Source organism: Mus caroli, unplaced genomic scaffold (assembly GCF_978045245.1).
Source record: "Mus caroli unplaced genomic scaffold, Mus_caroli_1 scaffold_2, whole genome shotgun sequence".
In the NCBI taxonomy this organism is placed as follows: Eukaryota; Metazoa; Chordata; class Mammalia; order Rodentia; family Muridae; genus Mus; species Mus caroli.
In genome coordinates this window covers 50188389-50202415 of record NW_028227257.1, presented here as the reverse complement: position 1 = coordinate 50202415, position 14027 = coordinate 50188389, and positions in this window count along the sequence as shown.

The window sequence follows — 14027 nt, the reverse complement described above, 5'->3', positions numbered from 1 at the left end:
CCTCAGTTCTTGTGACCTGAGGGCTCCCAGCAGGACCCTCTTAGGCCAGGAATTTGAACAGAAGTGGTGGTCTTACCTGTGCTCTCAGGAGTGTCAGCACTCCTGAGAAACCAGTTCTCTCCCGGCAGGATCTGGGTACTGAGAGCTGTGGCACAGGGTCAGTTCCAGGTGCAGATGGAAACTGGAAGCCAGAAAATAAAAATTTAAATATATATTTACATTTTTTTATTTAAAAAGGTTAAGCATTGTGGTGCAAGCCTTTGATCCTAGCACTTGAATCATTGAGGAAGGGGGATATCTATGAGTTCTAGACCAGTGAGACTCTTGTCTCAAAAACGAACAAACAAACAAAAATCTTTAGCAAAAAAATAAAATTTGTATAGTTGTTTACTATATAATAATAATCACTAGTAATAATAATCAATAATACTATCAAGTTGTCACTTGCTGGGGAGTTAGTATGTAGCACTTAATTTCCAGTTTGGGATGAAGGAAACATTTGGATGTGGACAATGACAATCAGTGGACAGCAGTAAGTGACATCATTGAGTTCAGCACTACAAATCCATGGCAAAGATTTATGTTTCATAATTATGTTCCATACTTTTAGAAAAACAAACTGCACTGGCTTCTGGTTATTAGTCTAGCATGTAAAGAACTACAGTTCATCACTCAGTCCTATACCACCAATAAAAAGCTGAGCAAACTCAGAAGTCAACAGCGCTTCCTGTTGGAGAAGTGAGATCACCACAGACTGCTGCCCCACAGCTTGAAAGACACAGCAGGGATAACGAAGCACTTTCCTTAGAACAAACTCCTCTGACTACAAACCCAGGATTGAGTACCTGGCCAGGAAAACCTGTGCTGTGACTGACAGGCCACTGGACATTAAGTCTACACAAATAAGTGTTAAAAATTCCAGGGTGCCCAATGACGAGCAAAGGGATTTTTTTTAAATGGGTTTTTCTGCAGGTTCTTGTCATGCATGTTGAAAGAAAAATTATCCCTTGTTATTCCTGCATGGAATAGAGAAAAGAATAACTTTGAAATGCATTCAATCATCCTTTTCTTTATAATAAAGCCTGTTTATAGCTTCCCTATGTATTAGCAATGCATACATAGATTCTGAAAATCTAAAACTCAGTACTATTTATATTAACTTTAAAAATATAATAATCTAGCAAATCCAATAAAATGCATATGTGCATATGTATTTGTGCATATGATTATGTATATGTGTATGTATATATGCTATATATGTATATAAGAGAAAAACTATACATTTCTGATGAAAGAAATCAAAGAGCTAAGTCAGTGGAGAAACATCCCATGTTCATGGCTAGAAAGGCTCCAGATTGACAAAAGATAATCCTTTCAACTTGATCTGTAGATTAAATGCAATAAAAATCAAAATTAGAGCAAATAATTTTGTTACTGTCAACAAACGCAAAGGCAAAAACCCAGAAAAGGCAATACTATAGTAAAGATGAAAAGCTAGAAGACTAACCTTACTTAATTTCAAGTTTTACTATGCAGTAAAGAAATCAAGACATTTTTGCTGGGGTTTTGAAATATGCAAATAAATCAAGAGAACAAAATCAAAAGCATGGAAGTAGACCCACATTAGTATAGTAGACTGGCCTTTGACACAAGAGTAAAGAGGGTACAATAGAGGGAGGGATAAAGATTTCTCAGGAACAAAGAGGTGGCTCAGTGGTTAAGAGCACTGGCTACCTTTGCAGAGGACCCGGGTTCTGTTCCCAGCACATACATGATGAGTCACCACCATCTGTGACTCCAGTTCCAAGGGATCTGATGTTGTCTTCTGACCTCTGTAGGTACCAGAAACACACACAATACAAGCACATACATGCAGACAAAACACTCACATACATAAAAATAAATAAATCTGAGAAGAAAGTGGTTTCAACAAGAGATATTAAAACACCTGAACATGCTGTGGTGATTTGGATAGGAATGGCCCCTATAAACTCATGCGTTTGAATGCTTGGCCATAGAGAGTGGCACTATTAGAAGGTGTGGCCTTGTTGGAGGAAGTGTGTCACTGTGGAGGTGGGCTTCGAGGTCTTATATGTTCAAGCTATGCCCAGTGTGGCACATAGTCCCTCCCTGCTGCTTTCAGATCAACTTGTAGAATTCTCACCTCCTTCTCCTTCACCATGTCTGCTTGCTTGCTGCCATGATGTTAATGGACTAAACCTCTGAAATTGTAAGCAGCCCCAATTAAGTGTTTTCTTTTATAAGAATTGCTATGGCTACGCCTTTAATCCCAGCACTCGGGAGGCAGCGGCAGGTGGATTTCTGAGTTCGAGGCCAGCCTGGTTTACAGAGTGAGTTCCAGGACAGCCAGGGCTATACAGAGAAACCCTGTATCAAAAAACAAAACAAAACAACAAAAAAAAAAAACCAAAACAAACAAACAAAAAAGAATTGCTATGGCTATAGTATCTCTTCACAGCAATAAAACCCAAGTTAAGACCATGTGAAAATAGAAAGTTAATTTAGATACAGAGCTTACACCTTTTATAGCAATTAACTCAAAATTAACTTATGCCTGAATGTAAAACACAAAACTATAAAATGAGAAGTCATTGGCCAGTGAAATCCCCTAGCCCTCAAACAGTACAGACTATGGTCAACATTATTCGTTACCCTCTAGAACTGGATGGCAGGATCCTATTACTGGACACCACATTCTTGAGTCACCAAATGTGGAAATATCATGCTTGGGTTGACCTGGAGTTTTCATCCTTACTGGCTGGCCTTCATAATGCTAGGAGGTTCTATGGACACTTCCCAATAAGAACACTACTCATCGGTTTTACCAAGGTGTGACCCCTGTGAGCTATAACAATGGCTGGCCTGGCAAGGCATGTACACTAGAGTAATGAGGCATGAACATTGTAGGAATAACATACCACTTTCTGATTGGATTTAGGTCCCACTCCACAAGATGAAACCTATACCTGGCACCATGGTTGAGCCAAGAACCTATGGCTAGATAAGTCACGGGCCCTTAAGAGAAAACCGACTACTATTATTCTGCTAATATGGACATTGTATTAAACTCACTCCTAACAACATTGTTATGAATCTCCCAACCTTCATCAGGGAATCTTCCATTTTCAGTAGATGGTGATTAACACAGAGACTCACATCTGGCCAAGGTGTCGCGAATACTACTCAGCCTTAAAAGGAACATCTATATTACACCCTTTCTTTCCAAGACTTGGCAATCATTGGTGAAGAGGAGATGGAAAGACTATAAGAGCCAAAGGTAGTGGATGACTACAAGGAAACCATGTCCTCCAGACATTCCAGGGTAACTGCACATATGGATGCATAGTGGTTACTACAGCATGCATAAGACCAGTGCAAGGTCAAGTCAGCCCAGATCCCATCAAGGAGCAGGGAGGTAGACATCAGTTTCACAGCTAGCAGAGGATCTATTGGCAACTGAAAGCTGTTGAGAGAGAGAGAGAGAGAGAGAGAGAGAGAGAGAGAGAGAGAGAGAGAGAGACTTCCTTAAGAGGGTTGCTGCCAGTAGGTTGATCAGACTCCCGCAGAAGGCCTCACACCCAAGAATATATGGGCAGCACAAATTGGAGCTAATGGGTGAAAAAAGAAGACACAAAGTTGGGTAGGGAGGGAGGAGGGGTGGATCTGGGAGGAGTTGGGTAGGAAGGGAGGAGGGTGGATCTGGGAGGAGTTGGGTAGGGAGGGAGGAGGGGTGGATCTGGGAGGAGTTGGGTAGGAAGGGAGGAGGGTGGATCTGGGAGGAGTTGGGTAGGAAGGGAGGAGGGTGGATCTGGGAGGAGTTGGGTAGGAAGGAAGGAGCGTGGATCTGGGAGGAGTTGGGTAAGAAGGAAGGAGGGTGGATCTGGGAGGAGTTGGGTAGGAAGGGAGGAGGGTTGAATCTGGGAGGAGTTGGGTAAGAAGGAAGGGTGGATCTGGGAGAACTTTGGGGAGGGGTGAATATGACCATGTTGTACTGAATTCTCAATGAACTAATAAAAGGCAAATCACTTTTAAAAAATTCAAGTGATGTTTGGTATGGTGAAGACTTTTTAGATATAACACCAAAGACATGATTCATAGAAGAAGGAATTAATAAGCTGGACCACATTAAAATTAAAAAATATACTGAAAATATCCTTGCTCATCAAAAAAGAAAAAAAAAAAAAAAAAGGGGCTATGAAGTCAGGCATGGTGCCACATGCCCATAATCCCAGCACTGGGAAGGCAGAGTCCAGTGGACCTTTTTGAGCTTGAGGTTAGCCTGGTCCACATAGCAAATTTCAGGCCACCAGAGCTATTTACTGAGACCCTGTCTCAAGAGAGAGGGAGAGAGAGAGAGAGAGAGAGAGAGAGAGAGAGAGAGAGAGAGAGAGAGAGAGAGAGAATCACATGAAAAGATATCCCACACATACGCCGCCAATGGGGAATCACAATGAAAAATATATATAGCTACGTACCTTTGTTACCTAGTGGTAAAAATACCAGACACTGACACAGTGAAATGCTATGTTAGGCAGCAGGAGCTCTAGTTATTGTTCTTTGGACTATAACACTGTACATTCATATTGGAAGATGTTTTGCCTGTGTCTTATAAAATAAAACATGCTCTCACCAAATGATGCAGCAATTTTGTTATGTTCATGCACAGCCTTGCATGTTTATAGATGTTTATAGACACTTTAGTTATAATGGAGAAATTTGGAAATAACCAAGATAGTTATTGGTAAGTGAGCGGGAGGATAAACTGTAACACATTTAAACGATGGAATATTATCCAGAACCAAGACCTCAACTATCGAGCTATATAAATATATAAAGGAAATTTAAGCATGTCGCTAAATGAAAGAAGCCATTCTGAGAGCTAAAGACTGTATGATTCCAACATATGACATTCTTGGAAGGCATCATGTGGAAATGTTGTGCCAGGAAACATTTGTGAACTCCCAAAAGACCAGCAAGGAGCTAATTCTGGTGTAATTGCATTAGGGTCTCTTTATTTTAAGTTCAAGCTTGAGCCACATCACTGTCTCTGAGGTAGGAGAACGGAGGGGACCTTGAGCCCGGTTTAAGGCAAGCATTTATAGAGACAAGAAGGGGGTATCTAGCCTGGTACACATCTGATGGGGGGTGCATTATGGCCTCTAACATAACTGGCGGTACTGGGAGCCAAGCTGTAAACTTAACTTCTACTCCCTCCTGATTGGTGGTTTGTTAGAAAGTGAAGTGTCAGGGGCGCACTTGTAGCCTGGAGGTGCAGATTTGTTGGGGAGTAGCCTGAAAACTGGTGCTAGACTCAAGTCTTATTGGGGGTAACCTGGAAACTGGTGCTAGACACAGGCTGTTGGGGGTTGCCTGGAAACTGGTGCTAGGTACCAGTCTGTTAGTTAACTTGAATTCAACCTTAGGTTGGGTTCTCTAAGATGGAGTCTGAACCCAAAAGATTTGGTTTCTCAGAAGCATTTACAGTTCAGTAGTTGCCAGGCATAAGGAGAAGAGGCAAGAGCCAGGGAGAACACAGAGGACTGTTCTCAGTGAAACTACCCTGCAAAACCCTCTAGTGGCAGATACATTTCATACTTCATCAAAACCCATCGAACGTACAACACCAAGAGTGAACCTGAAGTGAGTTATGAATTTAAATGATAATGCTGCATCAATTACGACAAGTGTATCACTCTGGTTTAGAATTTGGCAATTTGCCGAGAACCTGAAAGGACTCTAAAAATAAATTATGTTAAAACTCTGAAAGAAAGAAGTTAGCATTTGCTGCAAATGAGACACTAAATACATATAGTTTAATCTAATCAACAACCCTGTGATGTGGCTCCATTATCAGGTTAGACTTGGAATGAAACTCTATAGAAATTGGCCTGCACAGGACCTTAGGGGTCCAAGAACTGACTATAGTTTAAGCACCCAGTAGAGAAAGGTATGAGGCAGGAGTTACTGAAAGAACCTTCATATCTATGAGAACCATATTTTAATTTTGTTCTTTTGGGACAGCTCTTTTGTGTCCCAGGCTGGGTTTGAGCTGGTTATACATCCCATGAGGACTTAACCTCTGCTCTTCCTGCCTCTGCCTCCTGAGTGCTGGTGTTCCAGGAGCCATCACACAGGTTTATGCAGTGCTGGGGTTTTGGGTGAGCATTAGCCAAACACTCTGCTTTAGTTTTCTTCATGTTGAGACTTCAAGCCACTGCCACCAGCCCTGATGTAACATAAATGAATGTAAATGACCTCAAAAATACTAAGAGGTACACAAGCCTGCCAAGAAAAACCAAAGAAACAGGTTAGGGGAGAAACCGATATGGAGGCGGGGAGGGGGGGGGCTTGGGGGGGGAGCAGTTCTCTATACGATGACCATGTTCTACCTCAGGAGCCTGATCCACCTGCAGCGTTATCCTACCTTGGAGCTTTCTAGAAACTTCAGAAGCCTGCAGAACTCAGGCATAGAGACAGCCCAGAATGCACACACCTTACCTCCCCCAGAGCGAGCACACAGGAGAGGGCACAGAGGACGAAGAGCACTCTCTTGCTTCCAGAGGTCCCCTGAGGACTTGAGTGTCCTTTTTGCTGCAGCCTGCTTTACAATATGCCTGGAGTGGCACGGCTGTAGGTTGTCCCTCCCCTCTGTCATTCTGTTTTCTCACACGTGCTTCACATTTAGGGACACCTCACAAAGCCACCTCTACCTGTTTCTCATCTCAAGTTCTCCATGCTGGAAATCAAAGGATAAAGCTTGTCTGGGAGGCCACTTCTGATCGGGAAATGTGGTGGGCACAGTAGCCGTGTGGCTGAGCCTTCCTGCAGGAAGCTTAGCTGCTTCCTTGGCCTCTCAGTCATCCCTGTAGCAGGAAATTAATCTCCCTTGACTGCTGCCCCTTCATTCAAGCCCTATCTCCTTATCCCTTTTCTCATGTCACTGTGTTGAACTCTGAAGTGTAATTCAAAGGGCTAAGCTGATTTGCTCCTGTCCGGCTCTCGGCCCAATTAACAAGTCCTTCATCCCGCAACAAAGAGCACAGGTGCTGCCAGGAGCTTGGTGCTGAGCTCTGCAGCCGGACTGTCAGGGAAAGATGAGCTTTTTCATCCGGACGCAGAAGATACAGCTTTCTAAGGAGAATGGAGAAAGCACCTAAGTAGCTGGGGGAAAAGCTAAGGAACCCTCTACCACAAATTGGAGACTGAGTACTTCAGGGAAACCAGATGTTGTCCTTGAGTCTAGTAGGAAGAGCAGAAATCAACTCAACCTAAAAGAGAAAACCTGAAGGGGCTGTTTGTGCAGAGGACTGGAGGCATACGATGTGCTTAAGCCATCCTAAGTACTTCATTCATTCAAGAGGATAGAAGGCAAAATGTACTTAAGGAACAGACCCAGGGAGAGTACACAGAGACCCAACCAATAAGTAAATGGTCCATCACTTCTTAGGGACTCTCAGAGAATCACACTGTACCCCAGAACTAAGCCCCTGTCACAGAGACACAGACACAAAATCCCACTGCCAAGGGTGCAGGAGTTTCAGGGGAAGAATCCACTGTTCCAATCAATCCACAAACAGGCCCAGAAGAGGCAGAGGCAGAAGCTGCAGCCAAGCCCTGGCTCACAAGGATGGTGTACATGACTTCTCTCACTCGGGTTGTGTACTTGCCTCAAGTGACTGATAATCTTTATTTCAAAGGGAGTCAAGTCAAAGCTGATTGGAAATTTTTCAAGCAAAGAGACTGTGTGACAACTGGCACATGTCATTTGTTGAGCAACTTGGCATCCAGCAAGCTCTTTTATGAAGCAGCCTCAAGGGCTGGGACTACAGATCCTTCATCAGGGATAGTTGAATTTCTTCATAAAAATGCACTCCAATCAATTGCCTGTGGGTGGCCAGTGGAACCTATATATGGTGTTAATGAGTTTAGATACAAGCCTTCACACAGACCCTTTTCACCAAAAAGGACCATATGTTGATGCCAGTACAGCATACCCAACCACTGAGAGGTGGTTGGATCAGGAAGGCTCTGACCTAATCAGTGTATTAATCCATGGATATGTTCATCATCTGATGATATTGAGAGATAATAGAAACTCTTGGAGGTGGGGCCTGCTTGAAGGAGTCAGGTCACTGGGGAACATGCCCTTGGGACAGTTTCTTGTTCTGGGCTCCTTTCTATCTCAATATGAACTGGTATCATGAGGTGAGCAACTCTGCCCCACTGTGCTTATTACCACCATGATGTCATGACCATGATCTACCTCACCACGCCCATAGCAACGGAGCAGAGAGAAACCTCCAACGCTCTGACCTGAAATTAACATTTCCTACTTTCATGCTGTTCTCTTGAGTATTATACACCACAATGAAAATTCTAACTAACACAGATATGAAACTTCTGGAAACGGTCTGTGAGTATCAGGGGCATCATTATTCAGTGGCATCACATGGAAACCTGACAGAAAAGGAAATTATTGAGTTCTCCCAGAAACCTACTGTGTTAATTTCTTTTCTTATTGCTATAAAATACTCTGAACACACAATTTAAGGCAAAAAGGTTTATTTGGCACCCAATTCCAGGTTACACTCAATTATTATGGGGAAGTCAGGCAGCAAGAACTTGAAGTAGCTAGTTGCATTACATCCACAGCCAAGAGAGCAATGAGTTCATGCATGCTTGCAGGCATGCCAGGGTTTAGTTCACCTTTCCTACTTTGCCTAGGGAATGGTACCACCTACAGAGGCCAGGTCTTCCATGCTCAATTAATGTGATCAAGTATTTCACAGTGCAATGAAAAGTCTAACACAGACGTGAAACTTTCTAGAACTGGTCTGTGAGTGTTGAGGGCATTGTTATTCAGGACATAGCACTGTAGTTAACTCTGATGTTTAGTTCTATCTCCTAACTGTCCATTTGCTAGGACTATCTCTAGCCATTAAATCTGTAAAATGTTTTCTAAGTTCCTAGAGATTAGTCAAACGTAGCATCATATTCCAGCAGTCAAGAAGCTGAAATAGGAGTATTGGAATATTGTGGTAACAAGTTCAAGGCCAGCCTGAGATACGATGAAAGATGCTGTCTCAAAGAAAGAAAACAAAAGTTCCTAGAGATTAAGTCCATAGTCCATGGGAATAGAAATATTTGGCTTCACGAGAACAAGATGCCCCATCCCAAAGCCAGTCCTGTTGTCTGGGTACCCTACTTTCTCTTCATCTCAACATCTGGTTCTGCAAACTCCTGAGTCTTTCTAGCATTCTAGATGAACTGAATGTTCCTCAGTAGCTTCTATTCCTGGACCATCAGGGATCTTCTGTCACTCTGACAAACTTTGCCATTCCACAAGCCAGCTCCCATCTTTATCCACACTGTTTCTGGGTTAGTAATTCCTGCCAGTTTTATCAAAGATGAAAATGGTGTTTCTGTTGCATGTTTCATATTGTTCAAAGAGGATTTAAGGAGAGGATGGTAGAGACAAAACTCAGTCATTCTTTTTATATTTTATTATTTTAAAAGTATATGTGTATAATTATATGTACATATAAAATATTATAGACATATAATAATTACACATGTATATTATATTCATTATATATTGTATATTGTGTATTGTGTGTTGTGTATTGTGTGTTGTGTATTGTGTATTGTATATTGTATATTGTATATTGTATATTGTATATTGTATATTGTATATTATATAGATATTGGCCCCTGAAGGCCAAAAGAGTCAGATCTGGAGTTCCAGGACATGATAGGTGCTAGGACTACCGCTCTGGTCCTCTACAAGAAGAGTATATGTTTTTTGTTTGGTTTTGTTTGTTTGTTTGTTTGTTTTTTTGAGACAGGATTTCTCTGTGTAGCCCTGGCTGTCCTGGAACTCACTTTGTAGACCAGGCTGGCCTTGAACTCAGAAATCTGCCTGTCTCTGTCTCCCAAGTGCTAGGACTAAAGGCGTGTGCCACCACCACCCAGCTCGAGTATGTGTTTTTAACTGCTGAGTTCTCTCTAGTCCCCCTAAATCAGGCATTCTTAAATAGATTTAAGAATGTACAGAACTGTACTGAAAAATGATTAAGGTGCTAAATTTTATGTTACATGATTTTAGTTACAAATAAAAACAAGACAAATAAAATGCTGCCTTTTAAAAAGAACTCCCTGCTGGGCAGTGGTGGCATACTCCTTTAGTCCCAGCACTTGGGAGGCAGAGGCAGGTGGATTTCTGAGTTCAAGGCCAGCCTGGTCTACAGAGTGAGTTCCAGGACAGCCAGGGCTACACAGAGAAACCCTATTTCACAAAACCAAAAGAAAGAAAGAAAGAAAGAAAGAAAGAAAGAAAGAAAGAAAGAAAGAAAGAAAGAAAGAAAGAAAGAAGGAAGGAAGGAAGGAAGGAAGGAAGGAAGGAAGGAAGGAAGGAAGGAAGGAAGGAAGGAACTCCCCACTACGTTTCTGTGAATTTCAGAAAACACCATAAGCCACGTCCTTTGGAGTCTGTTCATTTGCAGAATGTATCACCATTTTCTCTTCGCTGTAACCAAATGCCTGACTAAAGCATCTTAAAGAAGAAATGGCTTATTTGGGGTGCACAGCTTAAGAAGAGACGCGGTCCATCATGGCGGAGAAGTGATGATGTCAGCAATGTGCCGCAGCTCTCATCACACTGCGCCCCCAGGTAGGAATCGAAGAGAGAGGAAGGCTGGTAGTTAGCTTTCTCAGTTTAGGACGTCAGCTGGTGGTGGAACGGTGCCTCCCACCCTCAGGGCAGGGTTTTCCACTTTAGCCGAAGCTCTCTGAAAACCCCTTTAGCAACATACTCAGAGGTTTTTCTGTTAAGTGAAGCTAACGAATCAAGCTGCTAGGGACACCCATGGCAGAGAACATTCTAATCCCTTCCACACAGTCTATTCACGCTTGTACTAGAACCATCATAAGTGGAAATTCTCAATGCTCTGTCACTGTGACAAAACCCTCAAGTAAAACAACAGAAAGGAGGAAAGGTATTTGTCGTGACTCATCACTTGAGAGGTTTCGGGATACTGTGGCGGGGGTGGGGGTGGGGGTGGCAGGGAAGTACAGCTCTTGATGGCAAGGAACCCCTCTGAGCCCCTGACCTATGGGGCATACCTTTCCATCTTCAGAACAGGTTTTCCTCCCTAGTCAGCCCTCTCTGTGTCCCCATGGACACATCCATGTTTTGCTAGTTTCTTGGACATCTCTCAATCTAAAGTAGCCATAATTAAGACCAATATGCCTCCCAGACGATCAGTACACATGGAAACTTGTCAGAAAAGTGAGTTTTTTGGGTTCTCTTCCAAACCTACTGTCTTGTTTTCTTCTCTTGTTGCTGTGATAAAATAATCTAACCACAAAACCTAAGGCAAAAAAGTTGATTATGCTCACACTTCCAGGTTACAGTCTATTATTATGGGGAAGTCATGTGGCAAGAATTTAAAGTAACTAGTTACATTGCATTACATCCACAGTCAGGAGCACAGGGCGATGAGTTAATGCATGCTTGCATGCGTGCTGACATTTAGCTCAGTTCTACTTTTTATACAGTCCAGGATCCCGTGCCTAGGGAATGGTGCCATCTACAGTGATCAGGTCTTCCAGCTTCGATTAATGTAATCAACACTGCCAGAGGTCTATTCCTCTGGGTGTTTCCAGATTCCTCTGCTATAGCATCGTAAGTCAGAAACTCTGAGAGTGAAATCAGCAACCATGTTTTAAGAAGCCCTCTGCAGCTGATTGAACATCAACTTGGGGCAAAAAAGAATTAGATCAGGTATAAGCCAAAAACACCCAAGTCGAGTTCACCTCCCCAGCCTGGAAAGCAGGAAATGATGGGAGGAGAAGAAAAGGTACCAGCATCCCCCTGCACCGGCAGCTACCCAGAAACATCCTCAGTGATGCATGTGTTTGTCGTGCTCAATTCTCAAGTGTCCTTGAAGAACCTGGATTTTATCGAAGGTGGGTAAGTTAGCCCGTTAAGAAAAAACTAACCCAGGTTGGAGAGCTGGCTCAGAGGTTAAGAGCACCAACTACTACTCTTCCAGAGGTCCTGAGTTCAATTCCCAGCAACTACATAGTGGCTCACAACCATCTGTAATGGGATCTGATGCCCTCTTCTGGTGTGTCTGAAGACAACTACAGTGTACTCATATACATACATACATAAATACATAAATAAATAAATACATACATAAATAAATACATAAATACATAAGTCTTTAAAAAAAAGAAAGAGAAAGAGAGAGAAAGAGAGAGAGAAAGAAAAGAAAGAAAGAAAGAAAGAAAGAAAGAAAGAAAGAAAGAAAGGAAGAAAGAAAGGAAGAAAGAAAGAAAGAAAGAGGGAAACTAACCCATTAACCCATGAGCAGAACCAATAACCTCCCCCAAAATCCCTGACTTTCTGAATACTGAACACATAGAATTTAAGGAGCATATCCAAACCACAGCAATGTTCATAGATAAATATGAAACTCAATTTAAACTTCAAACTTTATAAAAATTAACTCAAAATAGGTGAAAGATTAGATGTGAATTTATCACTACACTACACTTAGAAAACCACAGGAGAAGGTCTTCAGGAGGCTGGTTGGATGGATGTTGTTAGCCGACCCTCAAGGTGTAATCTAGCCAAGAAAAAAAAAAAAGATGAAGGCTGCTCATTCAAAGAGACAACCTGTTATTCTGAAAAAGATACAAGGAAAGGGATAGAAACAATGGGAAAGTGTTAGCAAAGCACATATCTGACAATGTACTGAAATCCTACAAATACAAAGAATTCTCGAAATTCGAATAAAAAAATCTAATTAGAAAATGGACAAAAGATATAAGGAGTTACTGAACTAGAAAATATCTACAGTTGCCAAGTAAGTGTGTGAAAATGTTTTCGGCATCATTACACACTAGGGCAATGCAAATTAAAGTCAGGGAGGTATCTGCTCTAGCCACCATGACTTCTTAAAAGATAGCGATAACTCAGACGAAACGTAGAGAACCAGGGAAAAGTAAGACTCGGGAGCACAGCTCACTTGTAGATAGACGGCTGGGGATGTTAAATGGCTCAGCTGCCTAGAGGAAGGCATGTTCTCAGGAAATTTCATGTGTGTTTATAACACAGCTCATGAGGGAGATGAACTGTTGACATGTTGAATATAAGCACACACATTAAAGCATGTTGAGCATGAATCTGAACCCACGAGTTCTGGGATGCACTGCTCCACAGGACTTCCCTGCATTGTGTCTTAAAACTGCATATTAGTATATAATGGTCTCAAAATCAAGAGTTCTTAAAACTGTTTTGAGAACTGCAATGATATGTACTATATTAGAAATTAGGCCAGGAACTGGCGGCACACACTGAGGAGACAAAGGCAGGGAGATCTCTGAGGCCAGCCTGGTCTACAGAGTGAGTTTCAGGACAGCTAGGGCTACACAAAGATACCATGCCTTGAAAAACTGAGAGAGAGAGAGAGAGAGAGAGAGAGAGAGAGAGAGAGAGAGAGGACATTTTCAAATCTTTATTTAGTAAATAACTATAATTCTTTACATATTAATTTAAAATTTTTATGAACTATAGTTATATTTGGCATTGTTCTGGCATTTATACAATTGGATCCTCATATTTGCTTCCATAATACATGATAGTCATGTTGAGGAGACTGGAAGGTTCTCTGGGGATGCATATATACAGTATGTAGTTCTGGAATAGAATAAAAGTTATAAGGTGCCTATTATTCTATGAAAATAGTTTCCGGGCTGGTGAGATGGCTCAGCGGGTAAGAGCACCAACTGTTCTTCCGAAGGTCCTGAGTTCAAATCCCAGCAACCACATGGTGGCTCACAACCACCCCTAATAAGATCTGATGCCCTCCTCTGGTGCATCTGAAGGACAGCTACAGTGAACTTATTTATAATAATAAGTAAATAAAAATATTTTAAAAAAAGAAAATAGTTTCCAACCTCAGCGACCCCCCTTCAACCATTTTCAGGACCCCAGAAAT